At 43.8% G+C, this 16,103-nt stretch overlaps 1 long non-coding RNA gene across 1 annotated transcript; it reads right to left on the reverse strand.

Annotated features, from left to right (window-relative positions):
* Positions 1-7,089: 7,089 nt before the first annotated feature.
* LOC132460779 (uncharacterized) lies at positions 7,090-12,902 on the reverse strand. The gene is made up of 2 exons (XR_009526435.1): positions 12,749-12,902; positions 7,090-7,290 (listed from the first exon to the last, which is right to left on the reverse strand). It is a non-coding gene; the product is annotated as an uncharacterized LOC132460779 (long non-coding RNA).
* Positions 12,903-16,103: the final 3,201 nt, after the last annotated feature.

The following is a 16,103-nucleotide window of genomic DNA, read 5'->3' on the forward strand; positions in this document are numbered from 1 at the left end:
TATTCCCTCAATTATTATTACTTTCAAAACGTTGGCCAAGGTTGAATATCCTTTTTATTTGGGCTGCTTCTAGGACATTTTGGGTGGATTTTGAACGGTATGTGGGCGGGACGTTTTTTGCAGGACCTGGCAACCCTGCGCTGTTGCCCGGGGTGCTGAAATGCTCCGGAACAGATCTGGATCCACTATGGCCAAAAGACTTGTATGCCCCCCCCCCCCCTTAAATAAATTCTATGGCAGAATAAAGAATAAATTCATGCATTATCATTCAACTTGAACATGTGTTTTTACAGTATAGCGTGGTGGAGGGCTGACGTATGTTGCCCAACCCGGAAGTGAGCGTCGCCCTGGTTTCCCTTGACAAAAAGGGGTTTTTCCATTGGATTTTGGATTATTGCAGAAAAATTAGCATCTTTGAAGCACCTCCTCAAAAACTGAAAATAAAAAAATAAATAAAAAATATCTGTGCTCCAAAGAACGAAATGTAAACCAATGCATTATGAATAATAATAATAATAATACATTTAATTTAGAGGCACCTTTCAAGACACCCAAGGTCACTTTACAGAGCATATAGTCATCATTCAAAACTATGTAAAACAGACTAGGAATAAAAGAAAAACAGAGGTTAAACATGAAGAATAATAATAATTAATAACACTCAAAGACGCCTACAGTGAAGGGGGGACCTCACTAACCACCACCAATGAGTAGCACCCACTTGGGTGATGAATGGCAGTGTTTCTCCGATTTTTCCATGCTACACAGAACGAAATGTAAACCATGCAAATAAAGACTTCATGTTCATAATCATTTAAATATCATTAATCTCCTGAGTGTGTCGAGTGGTATTCTATTTTTTTCAACGGGGCTGCATCCAGTCACTTGACCGCCCCCTCTAATCCTTACATGGTTCTAAAAACCACGCGGCAAAGGAGCTGCCGTCCATTGTGTTTTTTTTGTCGTAAACTAGGGTCAGATGGTTAAAAAATAGACAGATATTCCAAGGTATCCTTAAAAGGCAGCTTGGATGTTTTTATTTTGTGCAGTTTAGACCTCTTCTATAACCTATTTTTGAAAGCAAAACACCAAGCTCATTGATTTAACGAGGCAGGGTTATTTGAAACAATTTATTGAATAAATATTTATGAGAGGTCATTCCTTCTCCTGAGTTTGCTTCCTATTTATGTCTAGTGTACACCCCTACTGTCAGCAAGCATCACCCCCCCCCCCCCCCCCCCCCCCCCCCCCCATATGGATTTGGAGAATTGCTGCCACGTCCCGGTGGTGGAGGTATCATATATATGAAAGAGGGCATTCAATTATACTACAATGATCAATTAGGAGGCCGAAGCCCTAAAGGAAGTGATGCAATAGGTGACTGAGTCGACAACATTTAAGTAAGCCTTGGGGTCTTATATATCAAAGGGGGTCTCAAAGGACACGTATACGCTTCAACCTGTGGCTTACAGGAAATGACTCAGCAAGTGCTCCATCTTGTTGCACCCACCCAGCGGCTCGCTTGCAAGATTTAGGCCTGAAGTTCTTCCCAGACCTACACCGTAGCCATCCAACCTGCATATCGGAGAATCAGGCCTCTCTGTAATAATGACAAAAAGTTATGAGAGGAATACACATAAACTTTTGTTGTCTCATAAGCGGCGTGGTGTCGGCTGCTTTTGACCTTTTGACCCCAGACTTCTGAGGGAATAGCTGAATCAATTCATTAGTCAATCAGAAGTATGTAAATATCTTCCCGGTGTCGTAAGAGGGCGAACAAGGTGTCCTTCAACATCTACGCTTCCAGGTGATTGCAATGGTGCCATACATGAGCATATTCGAACATGTTTAATGGTAGTAATTAGCTGTCGAAATTGGAGGCCTTAATCAATAATGAGGAGCTATTGATTTACTTTCCGATAGAAATTTGTGACAAATTACATATTATTTAGCATCTACACGTTGAGCTGAGTCCAATGACACCAAGCATGACACTCTAGCAAATGTATTTTACATGGTACATATGGTCTAGGACATGATCTCGGTGTGGCAAGAGGGCAAGCTTGATCTCATTGGACTCAGCTTAACGTGTAGATGCTAAATAACATGTAATTTGTCAAGAATCTCCATCGGGAAGCAAATCTATAGCTGGTCATTATTGATAAAGGCCCCCAAAATCGACAGCTAATTACTACCCCGAAGCATATTCAAATATGATCATGTGTGACACTGTTGCAATCGCCTCGAAACGTAGATGTCAAAGGACACCTTGTTTTCCCCCTTACGCCTCCGGGAAGATATTTTCATACTTCTAATGGATTGATTCATATTTTAAGGTTCTCGGATTGAGACTTTAGGCGGCTGCAGCAGAAGTGTTGAGACGAAAGATGATATCAAGACATTTATAGAATATTCCGATTCACATTATGATTCTTCGTCATAACTATCCGACCAAACATCCTTCACATTCACCGAGCGAAGATTATGAAAGTCCAGGCCCCCCTCCATCTCGTTGCACCTGCACCCAGCGGCTCGCTTGTATGATTTTGGCCTGAAGTTCTTCCCAGACCTACACCCTAGCCATCCAACATGCATATATTAGAATCAGGCCTCTCTTTAATAGTGACAAAAAGTTATGAGAGAAATACACATGAACTTTTTGTTACCTCATAAGCGGCGTGGTGCCGGCCCCTTTTGACCTTTTGACCCCAGACTTCAAAAACGTGGCCACAGGCCAGCTGTGTCTACACACCTTAAGCCACAAATGTACACATCCATCCCACAAAAAATGGGGACTAGAAACTAACCTCTGTCTTATGTACATTTACTGTACTGTTGGAGGTCACGCCCCTTTTCCGGCCTTTTCGAGAGAGCTAGGGATACTGAAATGTTTACACACATTTCCCGGGGCCCAGAGAACGACATATCCGAGATTTGGAATTGTAGCCCTTAGAGAAAAAAAGTTTTCCCAAATGGACTGTCATTTGGACAAAGCCCCTCAGAAGTGTTGCCTGCAAGACCTAATGGTCCAGAATTAGGTGGAAAAACAGTTTTTGAGATAGGAAGGTCGTACCCCCCTGAAATTTGAATACCTTATTCTAGGGCCTAACTGGGACCCCTGCACCGAAACTTGGCCCGGTCGGACCCGGAGGGCCCTTCCTGCCCGAAACTTGGCCCAGTCGGAACCCGAATGGGGGCCTGGACTTTCATGATCTTCGCTCAGTGAATGTGAAGGATGTTTGGTCGGATAGTTATGACGAAGAATCATAATGTGAATCGGAATATTCTATAAATGTCTTGATATCATCTTTCGTCTCAACACTTCTGCTGCAGCCGCCTAAAGTCTCACTCCGTGAACCTTAAAATATGAATCAATCCATTAGAAGTATGAAAATATCTTCCCGGAGGCGTAAGGGGGAAAACAAGGTATCCTTTGACAATTTCGACAATTTCGACAGCTAATTTGACAATTTCGACAGCTAATTACTACCATTAAACATGTTCGAATATGCTCATGTGTGGCACCATTGCAATCGCCTGGAAGCGTAGATGTTGAAGGACACCTTGTTCGCCCTCTTACGACACCGGGAAGATATTTACATACTTCTGATTGACTAATGAATTGATTCAGCTATTCCCTCAGAAGTCTGGGGTCAAAAGGTCAAAAGCAGCCGACACCACGCCGCTTATGAGACAACAAAAGTTTATGTGTATTCCTCTCATAACTTTTTGTCATTATTACAGAGAGGCCTGATTCTCCGATATGCAGGTTGGATGGCTACGGTGTAGGTCTGGGAAGAACTTCAGGCCTAAATCTTGCAAGCGAGCCGCTGGGTGGGTGCAACAAGATGGAGCACTTGCTGAGTCATTTCCTGTAAGCCACAGGTTGAAGCGTATATGCGTCCTTTGAGACCCCCTTTGATATATAAGAGACCCCAAGGCTTACTTAAATGTTGTCGACTCAGTCACCTATTGCATCACTTCCTTTAGGGCTTCGGCCTCCTAATTGATCATTGTAGTATAATTGAATGCCCTCTTTCATATATATGATACCTCCACCACCGCGACGTGGCAGCAATTCTCCAAATCCATATGGGGAGGGGGGGGGGGGGGGTGATGCTTGCTGACAGTAGGGGTGTACACTAGACATAAATAGGAAGCAAACTCAGGAGAAGGAATGACCTCTCATATATATTTATTCAATAAATTGTTTCAAATAACCCTGCCTCGTTAAATCAATGAGCTTGGTGTTTTGCTTTCAAAAATAGGTTATAGAAGAAGTCTAAACTGCACAAAATAAAAACATCCAAGCTGCCTTTTAAGGATACCTTGGAATATCTGTCTATTTTTTAACCATCTGACCCTAGTTTACGACAAAAACAACACAATGGACGGCAGCTCCTTTGCCGCGTGGTTTTTAGAACCATGTAAGGATTAGAGGGGGCGGTCGATAGCAACCACCATAGCAACCATGACGGTCAAGTGACTGGATGCAGCCCCGTTGAAAAAAATAGAATACCACTCGACACACTCAGGAGATTAATGATATTTAAATGATTATGAACATGAAGTCTTTATTTGCATGGTTTACATTTCGTTCTGTGTAGCATGGAAAAATCGGAGAAACATTCCCATTCATCACCCAAGTGGGTGCTACTCATTGGTGGTGGTTAGTGAGGTCCCCCCTTCACTGTAGGCGTCTTTGAGTGTTATTAATTATTATTATTCTTCATGTTTAACCTCTGTTTTTCTTTTATTCCTAGTCTGTTTTACATAGTTTTGAATGATGACTATATGCTCTGTAAAGTGACCTTGGGTGTCTTGAAAGGCGCCTCTAAATTAAATGTATTATTATTATTATTATTATTCAGAATGCATTGGTTTACATTTCGTTCTTTGGAGCACAGATATTTTTTATTTATTTATTTATTTTCAGTTTTTGAGGAGGTGCTTCAAAGATGCTAATTTTTCTGCAATAATCCAAAATCCAATGGAAAAACCCGTTGGCTTTTTGTCAAGGGAAACCAGGGCGACGCTCACTTCCGGGTTGGGCAACATACGTCAGCCCTCCACCACGCTATACTGTAAAAACACATGTTCAAGTTGAATGATAATGCATGAATTTATTCTTTATTCTGCCATAGAATTTATTTAAGGGGGGGGGGGGGGGGGGGGGCATACAAGTCTTTTGGCCATAGTGGATCCAGATCTGTTCCGGAGCATTTCAGCACCCCGGGCAACAGCGCAGGGTTGCCAGGTCCTGCAAAAAACGTCCCGCCCACATACCGTTCAAAATCCACCCAAAATGTCCTAGAAGCAGCCCAAATAAAAAGGATATTCAACCTTGGCCAACGTTTTGAAAGTAATAATAATTGAGGGAATATCTGCAGCGAAATGCATTGTGTGTGTGTGTGTGTGTGTGTGTGTGTGTGTGTGTGTGTGTGTGTGTGTGTGTGTGTGTGTGTGTGTGTGTGCTAGTTATATGTTGCCATGGGGACCCCAACACCTACGCTGATGAAGTGAGGTGTTGCCATCGTTAACACCGTTGTAACTGCCATCGTTAATGCAGCAGAGAAAGATATACTTAGACATTGGTACCTAACATGTGCCTAGTCACAGTGCTACGGATCGCCTTCAAACAAGCCCTTGCCAGTGGCCGCATCTACAAACAACTGAGGCAAACCCATGATCCCGTCCCGCAACCGCCCCGCAACCGCCATCGGACGGTGAAGACCTCCCTGTGGATTTTAACAACTACGTGCGCCAACTTCAATGCCATGAATGGACAATGTTCGAGATTCATGAAAGACAATTCAGGAAATCATTGGATACCAAACTACTCCAAGAAAGAGCGCACTTTGCCTGCTCCGGCGATCCAGCGAAGTGGAGTAAAGTGGCATCCATCCTAACCGGAGTATTCTTCCAAAATGGAATATTCCGCACAGGAAATATCAACGGGAAGGAGTTCGGATTACCACTCCTGAAATACGCAACACGGATTCTAAAGAAATTTCCATTGAGCGATAAACATCCAACCCCACATAGCAAAAGTACTCCGCGCCGGATCCGCCGCGGAGGTATCGCGGCTTCCGGAACGGGCCCGCGAAACGGACCCGTATCGGGGTCCACTTGCACGCCGCGTTGGATCCGCCACGGAGGTGGATCGCGGACCAGGGACGCTGGAAGTAATTCACAGTTGGGGGGGCTGAGAGGGGGGGGGGGGGGGGTGAGAGTTTAATTTTTTTTGTACTGCTTGTGATATCTATATGTTTGAGTTATGTCAATAAAATGACAATAGTATAATAATAGTCTGATATATTTATGTATTTATTTCCACGGGGGTTTTTGCATTTCACATTCAGCCTCTCGCCACCAGGGGGGGCTGCAGCCCCCCCAGCCCCCCCACTTCCAGCGTCCCTGTCGCGGACCCGCCGTGGCTCCGCGCTGCCTCCGCTCCGCATCCACGACTAAAACCTTACCTCCGCGACGGGTACGTTCGGGACCCGTAAATTGATACATATATCCGTCGCGGACCCACAACGGACCCACAACGGACCCACAACGGACCCACAACGGACCCACAACGGACTCATACAAATCGTGGCTCATCCGGCCCGGATCCGTTTGTCCTTCCAAAATCCCTTCTGTTCTCGTGTAGGATAAAATAGGATAAACTAAACTATTTGATAAAACTAAAAACTATCGCTAGAACTAGGCCTACTACAGCAATATAGCCCTAAAGCTTAAATCTGCATTGCATATTTTCAACCTTACAATACAATAGGCCTAACAGAAAAGGTTCAATTCAAAACATCAGTTTACTGTACAAAAGTAATAACTTCTCAATGGAAAATGGACATTTATGGAAAGATACCGGTTATAGCCTATTCTGTTTTTGCTAACCTGTTAAATGAATGTGGCTACATTCATTTTGTGGTCAGAAACTAATTTAGTGCTTTACCGGCCTATAGTGCATACATTTTATATATTAGGCTACATCTTCAATGAAATTCAATAAAATGTTGTGCAATGCACAGCTAAAATATCAGAAAATTAAAAACTGGTTAACAACAAGAATCAAACGTTCAATAATTTGAGTAATTTTTTTATTCATTATGTTCTCAACTGCTTCATTACGGCTTCACTACGGCTGTGAGGGACATGTCGGGGGACGGACACCTCCTCGTCTCTTTGTCGCCCGATCCATGGCCAGGTTAAACCACCTGATGGTGTGCTTTGTGACCTCCGCATCGGTGACGGACTTTGTGAGGGAGTTTTTCCTCACAGCACCTGAAATCAGACAAATATGTTTATGTTTATGGTATGTAGCATTCAAAGCCAAGTAGGCTAACACAATACAATAGGTAAGGAGATTAAATAATAATAATTAAAAAAATTACGAGGTGCAAAAAAGTTATGAAGGTTGTGGGGATCAAAATAAGAGGTGGGTAAACTAAGAATTTGGGTAAATTAAGAATTTGTGATCAGGGCAAGGTGTGCCATGATTAAAAGGACATCCAAAATGTTCAAACAATATCAGTTGTATTAAATGTTTCCCTGATCAGGGGCCTCATTACAGAAACTTCCTAACTCTGAAATCCTATCCTATCTTGAGATAGGAAGGCATTTAGGGGTTTTGATATTACAGAAGGAGGTTTCCTAACTTAACTTAGGAAGAAATCCTATCTTATTTTAAGATAGGAATTTAACCATTACAGAACTATCCTAAGTTAGGAATTTCTTAAATTAGGCTCCCTAAGTTAGGTGGCCATACACCCTGTCCTAAGTTCAAAATAACTGTCAGTAACTGAAATAACAGAAAAATGGCAGCAGCACTGCTAGTGGGTCTGCTGTGTGACAATGAAGACGAGGACGAACATGACAACAGAAACTTGATGACTGAAAGGCTACTGAGACCGCATAATGACGCGTTACATTTTCCGGACCATATTTTAATATCCCTTTATCGCCTGCCAAGACAGTTAATTTTGAATTTGGTGGAAGAATTACGTCCTGCTCTGGAGAGGCCTACAAGGAGACATGGAGCCTTGCCAGTGGTTGTGCAGGTAACCAATGCTCTACGTTTTTTTGCCAAGGGGGACTTCCAGACTGAGGTTGCAAGCCTGTCTTCGGTTTCACAGCCATGTATTTCACGCAATCTCAGGGAGGTCACCAATGCCATCTGCAATCTTGCAACGAAATACATTCAGTTTCCTCGTGGAGAAGAGCTGCAGCAGATTAAGGAGGCTTTTTTAAGTCAGAGTGGGATGCCAGGGGTAATTGGGCTTATAGATGGGTCACTTTTCCCCATCAAAGCTCCGAGTGGCCCAACTGAGCCGGCTTATGTGTGCCGTAAGGGATACCATGCCATCAATGTTCAGGCCATAGGGGACCAAAATATGGTTAGACGGCATTTGTTGGCAAAGTGGCCTGGATCCACCCACGACTCTTTCATATTCAACACCAGGTGGGTCCCATAGACACTAACATAAATAATTGTTTTACCTGCTTTATTATTAGGCTTCACTCAAATAATAAATTAATATATTCAATATGTGCATTTACAGTGATATCAATGCATACCTGAGTGAGGGCAGGGGAAGTGGATGGCTTTTGGGGGACTCGGGATATCCCTTGAAACCCTACCTAATGACACCAGTCATGAACGAGCAAACGGAAGCAGAGAGCAGGTACAATGTGGCACACAAAAGGTGCCGTAGCCGTCAGGAGAGGCTATATGGTATATGGAAAGGAAGGTGAGACATATACTGCTTTGGTGCATTCAATAGCGTAGATAAGGAGTGTGTCGTAACCCCTAAGAAGATAGTGTTACACTATATACTTCAAAAGCAATGTAGCAAATGTATTTATTTAAAATGATTTAATAATATTAATATGGACTATAACATCACACCAAAAAAGGAGATAAGTAAAGCATTGTAAGCAAACAAACTGATTAACTTTTGATGTTGTAGATGGAGATGCCATGATATGAGCGGGGGATATCTTCAATATTCCCCGGAGAGAGCAGTGATGTTCGTGAAGGCCACTGCTGTGTTGCACAACATATGCAGGATTGCTAATCTCCCGGACCCTGAGGACGTCCCGGCCATGGTTGAAGATGAGGAGGAAGGCCATGATGGCATACATGATGGTGCACAGACTGGTAGAACTGCCAGAAACAACCTGATTGCACATTATTTTAGATAAGATAATTAAAAAGAAAACATACGAATTTGATGTAAAATATTTAATTCAACAATATAAAAAATAAATTAACAGTTTAACTCAATCAAATTTAAATAAGTGTACAAATTATTTCATTTCATTGTTCAAATAAATTCACAATATTGTTCCCGTTGTAAATAAAATACTGCTTCATGAATTCAAATTTTTCTTTATCCAATTTCAGTCTCTCCTTCTCAACATTTAGTGTCTCTCGCATCACCAACAGCTTCTCCTTCTCCAACTCCAGAAGCTCCTCTTGTAGGCTAATGTGTTTCTTCTTTTTAGCTGTAAAGAAGAATTTAAACTGTGAATCAAGACAATTTTCCTTGAACAGTAGCCTTCCTATTATAAACCTCAACTGTTCATAAATGGAGTAGCTACAGTTGAGACAGCGTCGTTGTAAAAATGCACCTCATATTTATTTAAACAGTGAGCATCAACTTGCCAGGTGATGGGATAATTATTGCTGTTGGCAGAGTCCTGCTGTCACACTCTGCTTCCATCAACGTCAGTATGACCTCAGTTGAATCAGACACCTCGGCACTGACGTTCTCAAGGATCTCCTCAGGCAGGCCAACCTCTGTGCCGGTTGAAATGCCTACACACAAATGATTTCATGTTAGGGGGGTTGGCTTTTCTTTTGCTGTTTACTGGTCCATATTCTGTATTTTGTAGTTCAACAACTATCTTTGTCTATATAGCTTCTAGTTTGAAGTGAGACGTCAGAAATCAAAACGAGGCCATGGTCCCGATGAGGCAGAAACACCGGGGACATTCCAGTTTGGATATTAATGTGATTGAAATATCCAATGGGACAGGCAATTAAAATCGGGGACGTCTGGTCGCCCTATTCTAGTTAGGGTTACTATGGAGCCACTCCTCAAAATCACTTATCGATAGCGCGTCTAGTTGTACATTTTAGATTAACCGTTAGTTGCTACACCGTAGCACTAGCAGTACACCGCCCCCAAAATGTGGACACTGACACTAGTTTATACAAATTCTGTGAATCTGTGGTCCACTCGTTAGGTTTGCCAAAATCTAACCTTCGCACCAGCGTTCTTGCCTTATGTATTGGTGAAGTCAAATTTAAACATAATCCGCGGTTGCTAAACTAGATAGATAGAAGCGTTGAGCTGAACTTACCTTGGGTGTAAACTTCACCCATGGTGGCCAGGATCTTCTCCTCTAGCATGGTTATAGGCTTCACTTCTGGCATACCAGCCCCCGTCTTTGCCTGGTCCCTCTTCTGTAGCGTCCCTCTGGTCTTGGCGTCACTCGCTATGGTCGACCACTTTTTCTTTACACCGTCCACCGTCCTCAGTACCCCACAAACCGCTGAGACAGCGTCCGACACCTCTAGCCATTTGTTTGCTTTGATCCGCGACGTTACATTTGGGGAAAATTTGCCGAATAAAATACTTTTCCTTTCGTCCACCGCCTGAACTAATGCCTCCATCTCGTCGTTTGTAAAGTTAAAACCCCTCCTCTTCTTGTTTTCCGTAGCAATCCCCGCCATGACCGTACCACTGCTAGAAGAAGCTTGCCGTTATTATTGCCGTTATTATTAAGCCTTATATCAATCTCGTGCGCATTATGTGCAGAACCAGACATCACCTGACGATTGCCGATCGAAAAATCAGATTGAAAGAACAGTTAGGATCACCTAAGTTAAGATAAGATAGGTGGCTAAAGATAAGATAGGAAACGGCCAACAGGTTAGGAACTGCTTCTGTAATAGGAAGTTAGGAGTTTTCCTATCTTTGAGTCCCTAACTTAAATTAGGATGAGAAGTTAGGATTTTTTCTGTAATGAGGCCCCAGAGCACATATATTGTGATGTTGATAGGTTTTCAATGTAGTGAGTCCCCGGGACCCACAGGTGGCGAGTTGGGTGGGTCCCTGAGAAATTCAATGGGTCCCGACTCCCCAGTTTAAAAAATGTGTTTCTTTTTTATTATTATTCTATTTCTTAAATTAAATGAATAGTGTTAAACTCCTTGATGGTGTATGATATGATTATAATAAACGGATATATCAATGTATTGTAGCGACCCTGGGACAGTTAAATAGTTTGTGTGTTATGTGTTACATTATATTTCGTTGTCCGTTATGCCAGTTGTTCTATGTGCATGTATTGTAATGTTCTTCTTGTCAATCAGCGTAATGTTCTTCTTGTCACCTAATGACAAAAAATCATTAGGTCAGCTGGGGGAGGGCCTTGGAAGAACAGGAGGGTGGGGGCCTGCACGCGAGTGAGACCGTGTTGCCGGGGTAACCGGGGTTTGTTTGGGTCCGGTTTGGCAGCTGTTGGTTACAATGTTGTTACAATGTTACGGGTTTCTGTGACCTGGTTTTTGGTCCATTAAAACTACCTTCAACTAATGACTCGACATGATTATGTCACCGGCGAGGTCGTTACAGTATGTTCAAAATGTGGAATGCGCGATGTATGCGCAGGCGCCGTTTGGGCATAACAATATGGCGGCTGCCGTTCAATGTAGTGTTCATCACCACCACCGGATTCATTTATTTCATTACAGCACGTCCCCTAAACGTTACAACATAATCGACACGAATGAGCACAGCGGAAACGAGTGAGCAGTGGAAACGAGTGAGCAGTGGAAACGTGGGTTTATTTACTATGAAGTTCGTATTTTCAATTGTTGAAATGAAATCAGCGGTGACGAGCTAGTTGTTTTGGTAGCGGCTAAATTAGCATGTCGCGATACTTTGTACAGGGGATCACGTCTGCGCCGAGTAGATGCGCAGAGGGTTGAAACAGCGCTTGTCCGGTCTGCTCACAAGAAGGTTTCTTTGGCCAGTTACTGTGATTAAACACGAGTTGTTTAATGTTCACAATGTATCGTTTTTCATGGGGAAAATGAGATGCGTCCCCGGGACGCATGGATAGTGAGTTTAGTGCGTCCTTTCAGATTTTAATGCGTCAGGGACGCAGGACGCGTACCTAGCAACATCACTAAATCGGGGTGGTTTTGTAATGTTTTGAATTTTGTAGGGTCCAACAGATACTGTAGGCTACATTCTATTTGAAGAAGACTAAATCCAAAACACACCGCTGCCGAACGGCACGCCTCAAAACAGAACATTTCTATGTAGGCCTACACCCCCCACACCGGCGGCGGCGTAGGAATGTACGAGAACCTTCCTACGTCATTTGACGCGATCGCCCGTTTCCGCTATTCGATTAAACAATTAAATACAATACAAATATAAAGTAAAAACAAGTTTTATCTAGCGATCCGTTATCTGTATTATGTTACTTCGTCTTTTGGAAACAGGAGCCGAATGTTTTTTGCAACCTGCCCGGCAACAGACGATCGCGTCGTCTGTTGCCAGGCAGGTTGTCAAGATGTAAACAACTGATGACGTAGGCCGGTAAAATTTTCGCCCCCGGTACAATTTTAACGTGACACCGCCTTGCTACACTTCACGCCACTGTCTACATAATGCTACACAACGCCACAGACAATCAATATTACTTTGAATTATATACTTACTGAAAAGCAAGCTCTTTGCCGACATCTGGCTGAAGGCCTTTTTGGTGTTCACACCTTTCCAGTTGATCTGGTGGGACACGTCGTCTGTGTAAAGCCGGCCTAGAATGTTCCAAGTCACCCTCTTCAAATCATGGCCTCCAATTGTGGCCAAAGAAGCAATCTAAAAGGCAAATATATATATATTTTTTTAGATATCAGCAAGGTAAACAATTCTAAGCTTATGCATCCCGAAATGTAGAAAAACAAAAACGTCTATATTTGTACTAGTTGCTCCCAAGAAAAAAATCCTGTTCCCTTGAATTTTTCTTTTTCTAAACATGTACTTGGCTCACACTCTCATGGACATGTGCCACCTTACACACAATGTCATACCAGGTAGACTGCCGCTCACTGACACAATCTGGGAAAAGGGGGTTCAGGACAGGCCTGTTCAGTGCTGCTTCAATAGAATACCAGGGACGCTGGAAGTAATTCACAGTTGGGGGGGCTGAGAAACGTTCCGATGATGTCATAATGCGAAAGGTCAAACATAAATAAATAACGTTCTCGATAGGGTGTTACACTTGGTTATTTATATGCCTAGTAATCATGTGATAAAGGCTATAATGAGATGTCATCACAACCGACCTGTATTAGACCAGAGGTTTTAGAAATACACCATAAGGCCAACTTGTGAATGTGCTTCATTGAATCACACATGAAATGCAAGTATTTCTCAGAATGTCTTTAATTAAGACCTCAAATATTTAATTACACGCACAAGGTACTGATAGTATGCATTACAGTGTTATGAACAAATAACAGCCTAGATGAGGCTAACTGATTTTGATTTAACGTTAAGAAAAAAAACTCCTTCCTCCGAACTCCGAAGCAAACGCACGCACAAACCATCCTCCTCTTGCTCCCATTCAAAGAACTACAGAAGAACACACACAAAAAAGAAGTAAATTAGTACTATTAGCCAAAAGGTCTAACAACAACTTTTTTTTTTCCCAACTAATCCAGCTGCACGGCCACTACATAATGAGAACACAAACCAACCATCTGATATCGCTAATCAAGGGCCCACACCGATATGCAGTTAAAAGACATTTTCTTACCTTAAGTAGATGGTATGACTCCAAAGGTGGTCTTTCGTTCTGGGGTGGTGCTGATGAATTCCGTCATCAGAGCAGGGACGTCCAGTGTATCCAGAATATCCTGGTGCATATGTAGAAGGGCCAGGTGAGTGAGTCTTCTCTGTACGACGGTGTTGCGCAGCCAGGTCTTCAAGCGGCGCAGTGCAGAGAATGACCTCTCTGATGAGGCCACGGAGATGGGCAAGGAAAGAGCGAGATGGAGTAGATTTCCTACGTCCTTGAAAAGACCTCTTGTTTGGGCGTGCAGGGAAGACATGAAAGTGGCGAGGTCATAGAGCGTTCCAAATTTCTCCTGCCGTGTAAGCCCCACCAGCATCCGAAGTTGCATATGCAGACCAGGCACATCAATATTACCCGGCAGCTTGAGAGAGACCAGGTCTTCTTCTGTTCCAACCATCCCGTTTGTGGCAGAAAGCAAAGTTGCTTCCCTTAGTGCGGCAGTTGTCATGCCACTCTGGTCAAATCGGCGCTCTATTTCAGCATGGACAAGGTCCAGTGCCTCAAAAAACTGCATTTTCCATGATGCCGCTCCCTTTGAAGTAACAGCATCTTCAGTCTGCCTTGTGTCACGGTATCTGGATGGAGTTTTCGTGATCCGGTTGGTGGTTGGGTCAGGCATCTTCAGATCGTATTTAGCTGCTGATGCGTTGGTCTTATTCAGCAGCTCCTCCACAGCATTATCGTTGCGCAGGGCCTGTATGCGCTCACTCAGCGTTTTTATGCATTCCAGCGCTCCAGCAGCTGTGGCCTTCTCAGCTTGAAGCACTTTAGCCACAGCTTCGCAAGGAGTGAAGAGGGCCTCGGAGCAAAGAAGACCAAACATGGTCTTTCCCTTTTTGGCTTGTTTCAGTAGCCCCGATATCTTTGCCTTCATTTCGCCGCGAACATCTTGCTGGAGTGTTTGTAGGGTTTTGAGAAGTGGGCCAAATGCACAGATTATCCTGGATACTGCAAGGGCTCTCACGCACCACCGCGTAGGACACAGTCCAAGGATGTTACATCTCGCATCCTCATCACCGAAACAGGACTCAAAAGTTGTCCGTCGCTTGTTGGATTCCCTGATTATGTTGGCTGCGCTCTGGACGAACTGAAGAGCCTCCTGGAGTGCCAGGTCAAGGGAGTGATTGCAGCAATGCACAAACAACGATCCCTGACATACCTCTCCAAGTCTTGCTTGCACTCCAGAAAATCGTCCGGACATATTGCTTGCGCCATCAAAACAATATCCCTTCAGCTTCTCTAACGGAAGGTTGAGACGCAAAAACACGTCTTTGATGCACACAAAAAGAGTTTCTGCTGTGGTGTCGGGCGCGTTATAGTAACCAAGAAACCGACTGTGCTGGATAAAATTGTCATCTGTGTAAAACAAGTGACAAGAGAACTGTTCTTTCGCTGTTATATCAGTGGTTCCATCAGCAATTAGCCCATAGTATGGGGAACCAAAAGCCTCTCTCACCACAACGCGCTGAACGGCATGGGCAAGACGCTCAATGATTTCATTTTGGATGTTGTCCCCCATCCAGTTGTCCCTCCGGAGAAGCCACTCACGAGCAGCAGGCAGGTCGTACGTCCTCTCTAACATCATCTGCCAAAATGTGCCATCCCGATGTTCTTGTCCTCTCAGCGGCAACCCCTGACGAGCTAGAAACTTGATGGAACGAAACGCCAGCTCCAGAACAGTCTGGGCAGTCACCTGGTCCTTGGCGATAGCCTGTGAGAGGAGCGCGTTGATAGGCGTTTGTTTTAACGCTGACAGCTTGCTGACTACCTCCAAGTGGAAACTGGATTTCTCATGTTCCCGAAATTTGTCCCCTGCTTTTCGCCAATTGCCAAACCCCCCCTTCATAAACACCCCCTCCCTCATTCTTTCTGCACTTATCAGTTTCTTCTCCATCGCCGAACAGCACACAAAACACACAGCTCTGTCAGTGTCTTTCAGATAATGAATCCATGGCCATTTCGAAAACCACCCTGCCTTGAAAGATCTGGAGAAGTTTTCATTGGCAAAACGCCTGGCTGGGAACGAAAAATATTTTGGCTGAAAAGGCTCCTCTATCAGACTGTAGCTAGTGCTAGCTTCCCCGCCGCTAGTAGCAGCAACAGAATCAACCGACGGCGCCGCAGCAGTTAGCATCGCCGGCTCATCCAAGCTCTCCTCCTCCAAGCTCTCCTCCTCCGGTCTGATTGGGGGGTGATGATCCTTTGATGGTAAAGAC

This window comes from Gadus macrocephalus, chromosome 7 (assembly GCF_031168955.1).
Source record: "Gadus macrocephalus chromosome 7, ASM3116895v1".
NCBI classification, from domain to species: domain Eukaryota; kingdom Metazoa; phylum Chordata; class Actinopteri; order Gadiformes; family Gadidae; genus Gadus; species Gadus macrocephalus.